The sequence below is a fragment of the Rhinolophus sinicus genome, chromosome 5, assembly GCF_057876585.1.
Source record: "Rhinolophus sinicus isolate RSI-liver-muscle chromosome 5, RSI-T2T, whole genome shotgun sequence".
Taxonomy (NCBI): domain Eukaryota; kingdom Metazoa; phylum Chordata; class Mammalia; order Chiroptera; family Rhinolophidae; genus Rhinolophus; species Rhinolophus sinicus.
In genome coordinates this window covers 33,670,834-33,685,974 of record NC_142505.1, presented here as the reverse complement: position 1 = coordinate 33,685,974, position 15,141 = coordinate 33,670,834, and the positions used below count along the sequence as shown (strand labels likewise).

The following is a 15,141-nucleotide window of genomic DNA, read 5'->3' as shown; positions in this document are numbered from 1 at the left end:
ACTGCCTTTAATTGCATAGAAGTTTCAATCTAAGTTCTGCACAAAAAGCAAGGTAATGCAGCGGCCCATGCTAACGTGCTGGCAGTTTTCAGTGTACTAAATTTGTATGCAACACATATGTGTGGGTGTGTTGTTTTTATTACAATTTTGAAGGGCAGGAAAATCTTCATATTAAAAACATTCAAACCAAATGTTGGCAGGCCCCCTAAGCCCTTTGAGAGGCAGGTTCAGCGATGGTGGTTTCATGTTGGGAAGCGGCTGTAGCAAGGCCAGGAATTGATCGCAGTGCTGGCCAAGCAGGAGGGCAGGGTCGTGGTGCCTATCTGCTGCCCCAGACACTCCAAGCTTCATCAGACAAAGCCCGGAGGAGGCAGGGAGGGCACACAGAGGACACAGGGCCTCTTGAGAGGATCCAGAATAAGAAAGAAGAAAAATAAGACTGACTCAGGGGGTGAACAGAAGGAAAAGAGGGGCCTCTTGTCCCATGCAATTCTAAGAAAGAACTCCACAATCTTTGTGACACAGGCCAGGAGGTTAAACCCAGAATAATCATAATGAAAACAGTCTGTTTGCACCATCTGATGCTTCTAGAAATTCCCCGGAGCAAGTCCAAGGTGGAGAATCCCAGTGGAAGTGCTGCTGGTTGGGACTGCGAGGGTGGTGGTGGTGGGATGAAAGGATGGCAGAGAGCATCTTTCCCAGCTCCCAAGAGTGGGGGCTGCCGGGTACCCTGGGGATGATAGGGTGGGGGACCCACAGGCTGCAGAAACAACAGCTGGCTTTAATGTTCCAGAAAAACGTAGTTCTTCACTGGAATCAATTTGTTCTCCTTTCTCTGAAATTGGGAGCCTATTCCGGGGTTTGCTCCTGGGAAATGTGCGTCAAGTGCGGTGGGGCAGCTGGCTACAGGCCAACACTCACCACACCCATGGGGATTGGTAATAGACACAGCAAAACATGGCAGAGGCCTGACCAGGGCACTGACGACTAGCCACCGGCTTTGCCCTGAGCTCCTGGGGCACTACTCGGAGGGGGAGCTGGACACGCCCTCTTGAGCCTAGAGTTCAGGGATCCCCTCCCACCCCCCAAACACCTTTCTATCCTCCTTCACCACAATCACTTTGAGGGATCTCGTTTTTGTGATGTCATTGACCACTTTCCACGTGTCAGATTTTGGTGCCAAGTGAGACCTTGCAATAATGTGGTCCAAATCCTCATTTCATAGACAGGGACTGTGAAACGCAATGGGGTGACTTTCCTAAGGTCACTGCCCAGGCGTCCCAACCATCAGCTCTGTGCTTTCTAAAACCACCACCTGCTCTCTGATGCAGGAAGGGGACTTGTCCAGAGCCTCTCAGTTTTACCAGCAACGCTGGTGTCTCCTGAGAATGAGTGTGTGAGTGTGGCCATGTGTGCACATGTGAGTGTGTGTGTGTCCTGGCGCGACCACGAGAGCACATATGTGTGTCTTCACGTCTTTGTAAACTGCTGACTACTGCATATCTGGACAGACACTATATGAGGCGTTGGGATCAGGGTATGGGCTGGGGAATGGGTTGGGGGTCAGGGTATGCGCGTGAGGGTTGAGCATCAGTCAGTCTTGTGTGGGACCAAGGAAAGTCCTTGGAGGTCTGTGATGGCGGTGGTGCTATGTTGGGGTCAGGCCAGTCAGAGAAGACGTCCCAGGAAAGGAGGTCCATGAAGAAAGCTTGAAATGTCAGCTGGCGACGAGGAGCCTAGGAAGACTCCCCTACAGAAAAAACAAGGGCTGGGAGGCTGGAAGAGAGGAATGATTGGGAAAGATCAAATAGGCCACATTGACTGCAGGGGAGGGTCGATTTGGGGAGCCAGTAGTCAGTTGCCAGACATGTACTGAGCACCGCCTGTGTGCAGGTGCTGTGCTAGGTGCTGAGACAAAGGTAGAGGAGACGAGCTGAGAGTTTACCAAGAGTTGGTTCTGTTCATTTTCCCAGCAGACTTGCAGAGGCCCTCCTCTGTGGGTTCTAAGAGGAATGAAGTGTGGTCCACGCCCTGGGAACTCACTGACCTCGGGAAGACTTCTCAGAGGCACACAAAACGGCATGCAGGGGACTGTGGGAGCTGCCTGGGAGGGGCCCTGCCCCATTCTAACTCCCAGCCTAACCCTAACTCCCACATGCCCACCTCCAGCGTCCTGAAGCCACATCCTTGTGCACTCCCCACCCTGGGGAGTCTCTGAACTCCCAGAATATGCATGTGCATTCTCTGGTCCCATGGAAGTTTCTCAGAGGACACCAATTAAGAACTAGTGCAAGCCCAAGTCTTGGTCTGATGGGAGTTCAGAGCTCAGTCAATCAAGGATGCAGAGAAAGTCTTCAGACCTTGCCTGACACCTCATGCTGTCGGTCCCGCTGTGCCCTCCGAAAGCAGATAACCCCAGCTTAGCAACTTCTCTGCTTCACATTGAAGGCTGTCACTGGCTTACCTCACTGTCTCTCCCCCAGGATGACTGGAGAGTGATGAGTCTCGCCTCACATTTGCAAAGCACCTTACAGCTTCCTGCAACCTCAAACCTCTCCCTGGGAGTTGGCAGAGCAGCTGTGGCTTCCATTGTACAGACGAGGCCACTGAGGCTTGGAGAGGGCAAGTGTGGTGCTTGAGGGTGGGCGCCCTCTGAGGTCAGTGCCCTCCCCACACTCAGGCCCTGCTTTGCAGCTTTCCTCACAGCCCCCGCCCCTTCCAGCAGCGCGACTTCCTTCTAATGGCAGGCCACATGTGCTCTGCTCCTTTGCACTGGAGCGGTTTCCAAAACCAACTGTGAAATTTCCTGAAAGGCGCTCCAGGGTCCTCAGCTTCAAGGGCTTTCGCAGGTACCTGCCCAGGAAGCACTGGGCTAGCACTTCCCCAATGACAGCGTGTGCTGACCCTGGCCTCAGGGCCCTTCCTCTCCTCATTAGGGAAGGATGCTGGGGAGGATAAAGGTGGTTCAGGGGAGAACCGAAGCCGTTCTGGGAACCATCCTAAGGGAAGTGGACACTCCTGTGTGGCCTTCCCAGCGCTGGGCCGCGCCCACCGTTGCCTTCAGCAGGGCTTTGGTGCTGGAAAGAATGCGTATTAGCTCCTGGGCCTCGCAGGAGGCAGAGGTCAGCACATTCCAGGGCCGGCCTTTCCGCCTCACAGCAGACGGAAGGCCTGGGCCTCCTCCTGGGCTCCACTGGGAGTCGTCAGTGGACAGGGCGTGGGGACCAGCAGCCTCCTCTACGCCAGACAAAGCTCTTGGAGCTGCTCGGCCTCTGCTGAGTGGGAACTGACCTGGGAGCTCCCTCACCAAGGGGGCTGCGTGGTCCCAGACCACTGCCCACTCCTGGGGCCTGGGCCCCCGCCATTGAGCTGGCCGGGGAAAGGGCCTGTTTCTCTGCTGGTGGCCAAGACACACAGCTCTTAGTCCTGCCCCCTCTCCGGACATCCCGAGTCTGGCTTCCACATCTCCCCTTGAGGCACACAGGCCTTCTCTGTCCCTTATAGCCTCTGCCCCACTCTCCTCGCGTTTTTCTCTTGCCAATTCCTGCTCATCCTTCAGCGCCAGATCTCCCCTCACTTCCCTGGGATGCTTTTGTGGACCCGGGCTGGTTGGTCCCTCTCTCACACACCCTGGCCTTTTCCTCCAGCCTGCTCCTCATGGCTATGGTTAATGGCCTGAGGTTGATCCATTGGCCTCCCTTCTCCAGCCACAGGAAGGCTAGACGAGTGCCTGCTGCGGTAAGTTGAATGCTCCAGCGGGATTGGGGTTTCCAGAGGAAGTACAGTGAGGCCCTGCACATACCTGGCATGGGAGGAGGCATGCGTGATCCAGAGACGGTCATCTGGGACAGGGCAGGGCAGGGGGCCGTGCTGAGAGGGCAGGCCAGGATGGGGTGCCGAGGGTGGTGCTACGCAAGATCAGAGGGCCGGCTAGTTCAAGTAGGACAAAATGTCTTATGTTTGCTGGGAGATGAGAGACCTGTGGAGGGGACAGTGCCCAGCAGGGGACGGCCAAAAGCAAATTCCCTCAAGGCTTTGTGCAGCTTCACCAAGGGTCTCTCCACCTCCCCACTGCCCCTGACAATAGAATTTCCTTCTTGTGGGGAGGCAGCAGTGGATTCAGGTAGCATTTGGCTCAGATCTCCTCACCTTCTCTCTGGAGCCCCACTTCCCTCACCTGTAAAGTGAGGGCAGTAAGGCCTAACTGATGGGGATATTGGGAGGTCAGCTGAAGGAATGTTTTTGAAAGGTGAATGGAATGTCATTTTGCTTTTTTCTTCTTCTCTGCAGAATTACAGGCCAGAGGTGTGGGTCAGGGGAAGGGAATCCTTTGACCTGTGGGAAGCAGTCATCACTATTTGGGTAATTGCCCTCCAGCTGATGGTAAAGGATAGCAAACCTTCCTGCTATGAATCATGGCTCTGGGAAGAAAGCAGAAGCAGGTTCCTGTGAACGTGGCAGAGGTGGGGAGAGTTTTTCTTGCCCTTCCCAGCCTCATGGTTCAACAAGCATGTACCAAGCTCCCACCAGGGGCCAGGCACGGTGCAGCCACTGGGCAAACGTAGGTGGAACGGTACAGCTCTGACCTCAGCGGGCTGTTTTCAAGGCTCGGGGAGGCCTGATTCCTAAAGGGGAGCAGACTAGGGAACGAGGGTGCATTTTCTAGAGAGCCGACCCTAATGACCTCTTAGTGTTGGAGAACCAGGGCTGGGTCATCACCTCCACTTGCTCCTTGGAGACCTGGCCACCCCTGGTTTTCAGTCCTTCTCTGCATGTCTCCAGTCCAGACTCCTATAGCCAACTGCCACCAATTCCTTCCCACATGGGGACTACTTGACAGCTTGTACACACGTCCAAAGATGAGCTCTGGAATTTCCCCCAGTTGTGCTCCACCCTTATCACAAATGATGGCAACTGCAGCCTTCCAGGCCTCGGGCCAAAATCGTGGTGTCACCCCTCTCCTTCTCTCACAGCCCACACCCAATCTGTCAACTGGTCCTGTCAGCTCTGCCTTAAAATATGTGCAGAAGCTAATCAATAGTGACGGAAAGCAGACCTGTGGATGCCTGGAGTGGCGGGTGAGGCAAAGACGACCAAGGGACACCAGGAAACTTCTGGAGGCACAGGAAATGTTAATTATTTTGATTGAGGAGATGGCTTAATGGGTGTATATTTATGTCAAAACTCATCAAATTGTACACTTGATGTGCAGTTTAACGTATAACAATTATACCTTAATACAGCTGTTTGTTGTTTATTAAAAAGAGAACAACAGATGTTTCCAGTAACCAATGTGAGACCCTGGACAAGTACATTCCCCATTCTTAGCCTCAACTTCCCTATTTGTAAAATGAGGGTCTCTAAGGGACCTTCCAGCGGGGACCGTCTAATCTCCTGCCCACCACAGCCACCTCTCACATCTCCCTTAAGAGGCAGCACTCATCCTGGGAGAAGAGGGCAGCGAAGCTGTATGACCCAGGTTTGTCTCAGCACTTCTCTGATCCCAGTTCAGTTCACCATCCTTCCCCACACAAGTGGCTCAGACAAAGTTAAAAGATTAGTTGGGGAGAGCTGGATGCTGGGAAATAGGTCCAACTTACATAGGAAAAGGAAGAAGTGGGTAAATCTATGACTCTGCGATGGTCTGGACTCCTCTTCAGGCCCAGAAAAGCTCCAGAGAGCTGTAGAGAAATACAGCTATTTTAACCAACACCTGCATTTGTAGATGGGGAAACTACTAAGGCCCACAGAGGTCACTTTTGAAGTACGCTGAACTAGAAACTGGCAGAATTGATACCGAAATGCTGGGTGCTGTTAACTACACTTATTGTTGTGACCACTTTCAATATTTACAATTATTGAATCATTATATTGTACACCTGAAACTAATGTTCTATGTCAATTATATCTTAATAAAAAGAAAAAAGGAGAAATGTAGGTTGCTGGACTCCTAATCCAGTGCTCATCCACAACCTCCACTCCTGAGGGTCAGAAGACATGAAACTCATCCCTGGGTCACTGGGCCTTTCTAAACTGGTTCTCCCTGTGACCACGGGCTCTGCCTCTGGGGCCTCAGAGAGCACTGCATCCATTCATGAGTGCCCCCTTCCCCAGGGGTGGAAGGCTGTACAGTGTCACGTGCCCCGGTGTGCTTCCGTTCTAAAGGGTTCAGAGAATGACCTGGCCTTGCCTTATCAGATTCCGCTGCTGGTGAATTTTAGTACCAGGACCACCCTCTGCAAGCCACTGTCTGGATTACTTCAAAAACCTCTTAACTGGTGTCTCTGCTTCCTCTCTGTTTCCCTTTCCATCTGTTCACAACACATCAGCTAGAGTAATCTCATCAGAATGTGAGTCAGATCGTGCCCCACCCTGCCTCTGCTCAGAGCCCTCCAGTGGTCCCATTTGTGGGAGGAAAGCCCACGTCCTGGCAGTGGTCTGTGAGCCCGATGCCAGCCAGTCCCTGCTCTGTTCTGATTTTATCTCCTGCAATCTCCTTTTCACCCCGCCCCCGCCACATGGCCCCCTTGCTGTTCCTACAGTACCCCAGACACTCCTGCCCCAGGACCTTTGCACTTGTTCTCTCTGTCTGGAATACTTTTCTCCAGATGTCCACTGGTTTAATTTCTTCATTCTTTGAGTCTTCGTTTGTCACCTTCTCCATGACGCCTTCCCTCAACATCCTATTTAATATTGCAGCCTGCCCTCTCTTCAAGCCCAATATGCCTGATTACCCCTGTACTGCACCACTTCTTTATTCTACAGCACTTGCCACTTTCTAGGGTATAATATTACTTATTTATTATACATATTGTTTGTTTCCCTCTGGAAGACTAGAAGCTCCATAAGGCCAGGGATCAGGGCTTGTTTTGTAACGTGAAGAATCCCAACATCTAGACCAGCACCTCGAACACCACCTGCATAGAGCAGGTCCTTAATCAGTACTTGGCGAGTAAATCACTACCCTGGAGAGAACATGGGCTTCTGAAGTCCCCTTATCTGGGTTCAGTGAACTCTTCAAGCACTGACAGCTGCATAATATTCCCTCTTAAAGCCTCCATTTCCTCATCTACAAAGTAGGATTTATTTTGAGATATAATATACATGATATATATAATATACATGTGGGCAGAGTGCCTGGCCCACAGCAGCCATATGGAAGTCAACTGCAGGGAGAAGTGACTTTATGTAGCAAATAAATGTTATGAGACACAACTCGAGCAAAGGACAAGTACAGTGAGGGGCTGCAAACTCGACTTGCGTATATTCTTCCCTCCTTGGAAGGAAAAGTCTGGTTCCAAACACAGTGAGTTTGAAAAAACATTGCAGAGAAGTGAGGAGGCCCTGTCTCAGCCCAGCTCGCTAGCAGGGGACTCGGGGTGACCGACTTCACCTTTTAGGCCTCTGTTTTCTCATCTATAAAATGGAACAAGAATACCTTCTCTGGGGGTTAGAGTGATGGAAATGCTTGTGGGCTACGTGGGGTTGCTTTTATGGGTGGGCTGGCCTCAGTTCACATCAGGGCTATAAGATGCTTTCTGCTTCACGCAGGTGTTATGGGCTGAATTGTGGCCCCCAAAATTCATCTGTTGAAGTCCTGACCCCCAGTATACCACAGAATATGACCCTACTTGGAGGCAGCTTCTTTAAAGAGGTAATTAAATCAGCCTGACATTGTTCAGGTGGGCTGTAATCTCATCTGGCTGGTGCCTTATAGGACGAGGAAGTTTGTGCAGAGACACACACAGAGGGAAGACGCTTCACAGACTCAGGGAGAGGATGGCCATCTGTAAGTCAAGGAGAGAAGCCTCAGAAGAAACTAACCCTGTGGAGACCTTGTTCTCAAGTGGAACGAGCAGCCTCCAGAACTGTAAGAAAATCAGTTTCTGTTGTCTAAGCCCAGCCTATGGTACATTTTTACAGCAGCTAAGGCGGTAAGTCTAGATGACATTCAGTGAATGTTAGCAAGCCCAGAAAACCAAGCTGCTGTGCTCCTCCCACTCAGAACCCGCGCCCCTCCCCCCATGCACTTGCCCCAAGCATCAGTTCCCCAAAGCCCTGCCACACGCCCCTAACTCCCTGGGTCATGGAGATGTTTGGTTAGGTCTCTCAGCCTGACAGTAGCTCAAGTGGGAGCCCTGATGGCACCTTGGGGGCCATCTCTGGGTAAAGACCTTCAGAAACGTGCTTTTTGAGGTTCCATGAGGAGGCGGTTTCTAGAAGGGTCTTGGTCACATTGATTGAGACAGAAAATGCAGCTCTGCTGGCCTTTTTCCCTTTGGCAGTCAGAGGAGAGACGAAGTCTGTATTCTCTGGAAAGGGCTGATCAAACACCCAGGGCCCTGTGCCAAACCCCTCTTCCTTCCACGTGCTTTGGAGGTTCTGTCTGGGCACGCTGGGCTTTCGGGGATGGGAAATCTGTTTGCGTCAAGTGATTGCCTTTGAGCCATAGCGGCTCAGATCATCCCTGGGAGAGCTTGGGGCTCTTGGGGACGTCCTAGCTTCTCCTGCCAGGGATCAGATCCCCTGGGAAAGCTCATCTCCGGACCCCCTTTTCCTGCCCTGGGTGTCTTTAGACATGAGACGCGGTGTGGTCTGCTTGCCTCCCCAGAATCACCCAACCCTGTCTTCCTTTCAGACCACCGTGCCCCCTTAACTGCTTTGATCAACAATACAGGCTAAAGGTCAGGGCAGTGAGACCCACACATCAACTCTCTGAACACTGACTCTCCTGGAAGAGTTTCTAAGTCGGGACTGGGGTAGAAATTCTGTGAAACCTTAGTAGAAAGTCTCTTATTTCTTTCTTCTGCAGTGTAAGGGGGAAAAAAGAAACAAAACAAGGATTTTCTCTGCAAAACAAGGCCACCCACACACACTCCCCTGTAAAATCTAGGCCTGCCTGACGTAACTGAGAATGTTGGTCTACTGTCATGTAACTGTCACCCTGCAGCCGTGGTCAGAGGCAGCCTCCTCATTTGCCTCGCTCCTGACTTAGGAAACGGGGGAGCTCAGGGCCAGCAGTCTCCCAGGCCCAGCACGTGCCGCCACACCCCAGGGCCCATGAGGAGGAGTCTGAATTCCAGCCTTTGCTCCAAATTACCTCCTGAGTGGACGGAGACTCAAGGTTAGCTACCCTTGGGCAGCTGTGGGGACAAGCCCCAAAGGATCTGACTATGCTGTAAAAGCGTTTGCTTCGCAGTAGCTGCTCGCATGCGGTATTTCAGATCTACGTTGGACCAGTGTTCAGAATTCAGACTGTAGCTCCGAGTGTGAAGACTCAGTCTTAATCATGCATTTTTAATGAAGGGCTTTGGACTTTGGCTCCTTCCTTCATGCTGCTCATAAATGTGGATGTTTTCTAACAGAAGCTGGACAACAGACAGATGGCAAGATCTGTGGCCTTTAATCTATTTGTGCGAAGGATCCAATTAAAATGGGCTTTTCCTGACCGTTCCAAGAGTGGATTAGCAGCCCGTGCTTCTGGGTTATGGGGCAGAGTGACCTTAAGACCCCATCTCCCGTCCTTTTGGCAGTGGGGGAGGCTCCCGGGAAGGGAGATGAGTAAGGAGCTGGCCCAGGTCCCCCCCACATCTGAGGAGTCCTCGACAGCCCGTGGCAGCCCAAGCTCAAAGGCCTTGGGAGAAGGAAGCTGTTTGCCCCCCGGGCCTGCCTGCATCTGCAGCTAATACCGTGAGGATCCCTGACTTCACTGGAACCCACTGCCAGGGAATTTCCTTCTCATTCTCTTCTCCTTCACATTAAAGTGAAGCCAAATAACCAACCGGGAATGTATTCTAAATAGCCTTTTAGGGAGTTTCCTGGTTGTCACCACACATTAGCTCTCCACACCTTCTGCTTTTGCTGCCTGATCCAGTTAGAATTCAGAATGGTGTCCCAGGAATCACAAAATCCTGACTAATTTTGTAAAAATCCAATTACTCTTACTAGCCAGTAAAACAAAAAAATATGTTCAGTAAAGATTTCCAACAACAGCATTTGAAACCACACTGGACAATCTGTGGTTGGAAGAGTGCTTGTCCCACCCACAGGGGCTCCTATATTGACGAACTGTGACTGACTGCCCCAACCGCAGCCATCTGTCACACGCCAAGGCAGATGCTCGCTGGGAGAAAGAAAGGAGCCAGTGCGTGGGTCCAGTCTGGTGGACACTTTGCTTTCAGAGTGGCTGCACACTGGCCAACTCCGACTGCTCCATGGGCCTCCGACAGGGAGTTTTGAATCGAGACACACAGAGCGAAAAGCAGGGGAGGAGAGCAAGAACAGGGGACAGTGACAGACAGAGAGATGTGGGGAAGTGATCATGAGACAACGGCAGATCTAGCAGGGCGGGAGCTCTAGACGCCAGCTTCTGGGGGCCACGGGATGGGGTTCACCTTGGGTGGTTCTCCTGCTCTACATTTCCATTGGTGGGCTCCTGACAGCTTGGATTGGTGTCCCAGCCCCACACTTACTAGCTGGAGGACTTCGGGTAAGTCACAAGCCTCTCTAAGCCTCAGCATCCTCTGCATCCTCCTCCTCAAATGGACAATGATGGGGACCTACTCCTTAAGCTGTTATGAGCAGCACATGGTAATGAGCACAGAGCATCGGGCATCGTGCCGGGACCCAGGCAGGGCAAGGCTCAGTCATTGACTCACTACCCTCGTTATGACGGCTGCCCTAGTATTAAACCCAAACCAGAGTCCTGCAGGGCACTGCTGCGGGCCTGCCCAGATAGCTCTCTGGGTGTCTATCCTTCCTTTCTTCCTTTCCAATAAACAGCCATCACTCCAACTAACTTGAGTGTGTCTGTGTTTCCTGTAGCTTGGGAGAACCTGTCTCACGTGGAAATACAAAGAACTGTATATCCATTTGCCAGCCAGCCCAGGTGACCAGGATGCCCAGCTCCAGCACTCCGTGTCCATCATGTGGGAGAAGTGGCTGGTAGGGGGTGGCTTGGCCTTTGAAGGGTTGGGTCTCAAGTCTCCTTTGTTTCAATGCAAACCGAGTGAGATGCAGTTATGGGCATTGCCTAGCTCGTGGAGGGAGAGGGGGTGGAGGCCGTCTCGAGACTGGAGTACAGGGAGGGAGCGAGATTCCGGCTCATCCAGAGGAATAGCAGCACCCAGGGCTGTGGCGCCCATCAGCAGTGAGGCCACGCATGTGCGTGTGCGTGTGTGTGTGTGTGTGTGTGTGTGTGTGTGTGTGTGGCAGAGGGAGAGAGACAGAGAGAGAACTGGGCATGCGCATGGACAGCCACAGGAGGACCTACAAAAGAGCAGGGTGCCCATGTCCACGGACGTGTGTGTGCTTGTGCCAGGAGGGACGTGTCTGAGGGCAGGGCTGTAGGGAGGAGTGTGTGCATGGCCCTGTACCTGGGAGGGCTGTGGTGGGTGTCCTGAGTGTGTGTGCCTGAGGATGGGTAATGTGCACAGGTGTGAGTGTGGGCCTGTGTGCAGATGGCCATGCATGCCCACGCATGTGTGCAACTCTGTATGGTAGCTATGGAGGAAATGGGCCTTTGCCTTCAGAGGCTCAGCTTGCCCTAATGCAGGATGGGGTGGGGCAGGCCCCGGGTCACCTGGCTGACATGGCTGTAATGACAGCCTTTATGGGGCCTGATGCATCCCAGGAACCAGAACCATTCAGGAACCGCTGATGGAAGACATGGAATGAGGAAGTCCCAAAGGTTTCTATGGGTTTTCATTTCAAGGGACACAAAGTGACCTTTGCCTCTGCCACTTGTGCTCGCTGCTGCTGCTTTGTCCCTTCCCCCAGGGACGGGCAGAGGCCAGTTTCACTTTTCTTCCAGTAGTTTTTACTTTCAAGTTCCCTTGATTAAACACCAAGAAAGGAGAGGCAGGGATGGCACAATGTGTGCCAGCTCAGGTGCCTTCGTGAGGGCGTTGGCAGGAGCTGGCCATCCTTCATGGAGACAGCTGGCTCAGGATCAGGCCTTGGGTCCATACCAATGGCCTTGATGAGCCAGCCCTGCAGACCCGATGAGACAAGCTGTGACTCCCAGAGCACACCAAACGGAGACTCTCTGGGCCTGCTCGTTTGTGCTGCTGAGAAAACAGCATTGAAGAGGAGGTGTGGTTTGTCCAAAGTAACACCGAGACTCGTGCCGGACCAGAACCAGCTGTCAGGCCTGGCGTTAGTGGACATCTGTGCAGACTGTTAGCAGGGCGCCAGCCAATGTCAGAGGCTCTGCAAGGAACTTGCAACTAGTAGTAAAGAATTGAAGTTTGTCAATGATCTACACGTGAGGACAGACTCAGGCCTCTTCTTGGGCTCTAGGAAGAGCACGCGGTCTCTGGCCACCTTACTGATACCCAGCCTCTGAGCCCATCACAGGTGCTTTGGCTTATGTGGTAGTTATCAGCTGCAGAGTGCTCTGGGCTTTATACTTCCACCATCTCTTTGGCTTTCTCTACTTTGGACATTGCTATAGAGTGAATGTTTGTGTCCCCACCTCCGAATTCACATGTTGAAACCTGATCCCCACCCAAGGTGATGGTATTTGGAGGGGCCTTTTGGAGGTGATTAGGTCATGAGGGTAGAGTCCTCAAGAATGGAATTAATGCCCTTATGCTCTCACTCACCCCTTCTACCATGTGAATACACAGCCAGAAGATGCTGTCTGTGAACCAGGAAGTGGGCTCTCTCACCAGACACCAAGTCTGCCGGTGCCTTGATCTTGGACATTCAGACTCCAGAACTTTGAGAAATAAATTTCTGTTGTTTACAAGCCACGTAGGCTATGGCATTTTGTTATAGCAGCCCCAATGGACCAAAACACTCACGGACACATTTTTAGAAAGGAAGAGGTAAGCCTGATGAAGACAGTGTGACAAGAGCACCCGCCTTGACATTGAACATGGGCGAGGATGATGCCATGAGCATTTTCGTGAGGGATTCCCACACAACAGCAGACATTATCCAGGTGACGTCGTCATCCAGGTTAACTGGATAATTGGTGTGACATTATCCAGGTTAACACCACCATTATACGCATCTGTAAGTTAAATAATAAATAAGATTTCTTTATTCTTAGTCTTCAGTAACACCTTGAAGTTTCATGCTGTACACCTGAAACTAATATAAAATAATATTGAATGTCAACTGTAACTGAAAAAAAATAATACTTGTGGATGGCAGATATGCAAACAAAATCAATATTTATTGAAAAAATTCACTATTTGAAAACTTAGATTAGTCTTGTTCATTTATCCTGTAAAGTGTCACATTTTAGGCTGATTCTGCTTGTGAAATGCCTTGGGATGGCTGGTCCAAAATACAACGTCTGTAGCAATTCTGCCCTTCTTCCCTGCGCAGCATTTTGGGGATGTGTTGACATCTCGTTCGTCCCTGGGAGCGGGTCATAGATTGGGTTCCTGCCTGTTCCCCAGATTTGAGTGCGTTGGCAATCACCTTTCCTTTGAAATCAGCTTTGGCTGAAATCACTGGCAAGTTGGCTCACAAACCAGTTAGAACCTCATGTTTCTTCTCCTCATGGTTTCCCTAAAGATCTTAGGTCACAAGCTGGATCAGATGTTGAAAACACCAGTGGGAAAGAGGAGTTGCACTGTCTTTTATTTGTGCAGGCAAAGGGCCAAGACGGGAGAGCAGCAGGCAGATCCCGGCCTCCGTAGGCTAGATGAACAGACTTCCTGCTTGCTCTGCTCTCAGGAGCTCTGCTCCAAGAAGTCACTTTGACATCTGAGCCCAGAGAGATAAACGTGGGACTGTGACTTTGGGCCATGTGGCCTAGATAGGTTACACTGTCCAACCCCATCTAGTAAGAGCTGTGCCCTGCTTGGCTGCACGGAGGGAACAACAGCCATCTGCTGGAGCAACACAGGGGGATCCCTCCATGGCCAGGGACCTGGGACAATATTGCCCCTCAAAAGGAGCACATTCCATGGAGGGTACTTGACATGATTTTAGGTACAGAACGTCAGCGTTTTTATAATCGGTTATGAATTTTTTTCATATTTATTCAAAACTAGAAAAATGTGACACCAAACTCAACAATAATCATTTATTATACCACGGTACACTGTAGACTGATTTCTTTAACCTTTGCCACAAGGCATGAAAAGAAGCAGATGTTTGAGGGCATCACATTATTTAGATGGCTTTAGCCGCCCAGCGAGACTGTGAGTTCCTTAGTTGAAGGGCTTCTGCCTACATTGGTGTGGATCTGGTACTGATAGTCTGCAAGGCAGGACAAGAAGCAGACATTTGAGGGATCTTCCCAACTCTTGGCTCTGCAAGGCAGGTTTGTTTTACATATTGGCGACCAAATCAGTTCTTTAAAAAAATCTTTCACCTGCCTTTTATTGACCCCTGCCCCCCATCCCTTGCCCCTGTTTGTTCTTTAGTCCTCCTTTGAGGCCCCAGATCTCCTGAGGCCTGGGAACTGGGAGTGCCGCTTGATGGGGAATCTACAAGGGGAGGAAAGCCTCACAGTAATTAGAGGACACCTGCCCTTGTGGTCCTGGAGCATTAAATCTCCAGAGAAGACAAAGCAGCCCTTACATCCAGTTGGGGGGCCATCAGAGGGTGGTTGGGGGCCCGTTCTGGAGTAGGGCCAGTGGAGGGGAGGCCTGGGTTGGATGAGTGGGCAGGGAACCTGTAGTTGGGGAATTTCATTTGTGTGTTGCTGAGTGACCACTCTATTGTTCCTGGGCAGCCAGCTGCAGGATGGAAGAGGATTTGTTTTATGCCCCATCTGAGAACTCTAACGAGGGAAGGATTAAAAGAAACAGGAAAAGCTCAGTTTAGATAAGAGTAGCCAGGAGCGCATGAAATCTTCTGGAATGGACAGATTATCCTGGAGTAAATGCATTCATTCATTCGACAAATATTTACTGAGCATCATTTGCTAGCCAGCAATGATCCAGCACCAGTCCACAGGCTTTCTGAAAGTGTGGCTGTTTTGAATGATTGAATCAGAGCTGGGTCTCGGTAAAGAAGTGAGTACCATTTTATTACAGTAGTTACCAAAGAAAATATCAAAAACTTTTAGGCTTCATCCAAAGAAAATCAACCCCTGCCCCAGAAGCTTCATACATTCATGCGTACCCGCCAGCGCTCTGAGAACGAGCCCCCTTCTTCCTGTGCAGATTTTATCAG

General features: G+C 51.2%; 1 long non-coding RNA gene across 1 annotated transcript in view; it reads left to right on the top strand.

Moving 5' to 3' along the window:
- LOC109456170 (uncharacterized) overlaps window positions 1-13,068 on the top strand; it is a 49,019-nt gene extending 35,951 nt beyond the window's left edge. The window contains exons 6-7 of the long non-coding RNA XR_016021286.1: window positions 2,484-3,738; window positions 4,291-13,068. This is a non-coding gene — a long non-coding RNA (uncharacterized LOC109456170). The remainder of the gene's footprint in view (window positions 1-2,483; window positions 3,739-4,290) is intronic.
- The last annotated feature ends 2,073 nt before the right edge of the window (window positions 13,069-15,141 follow it).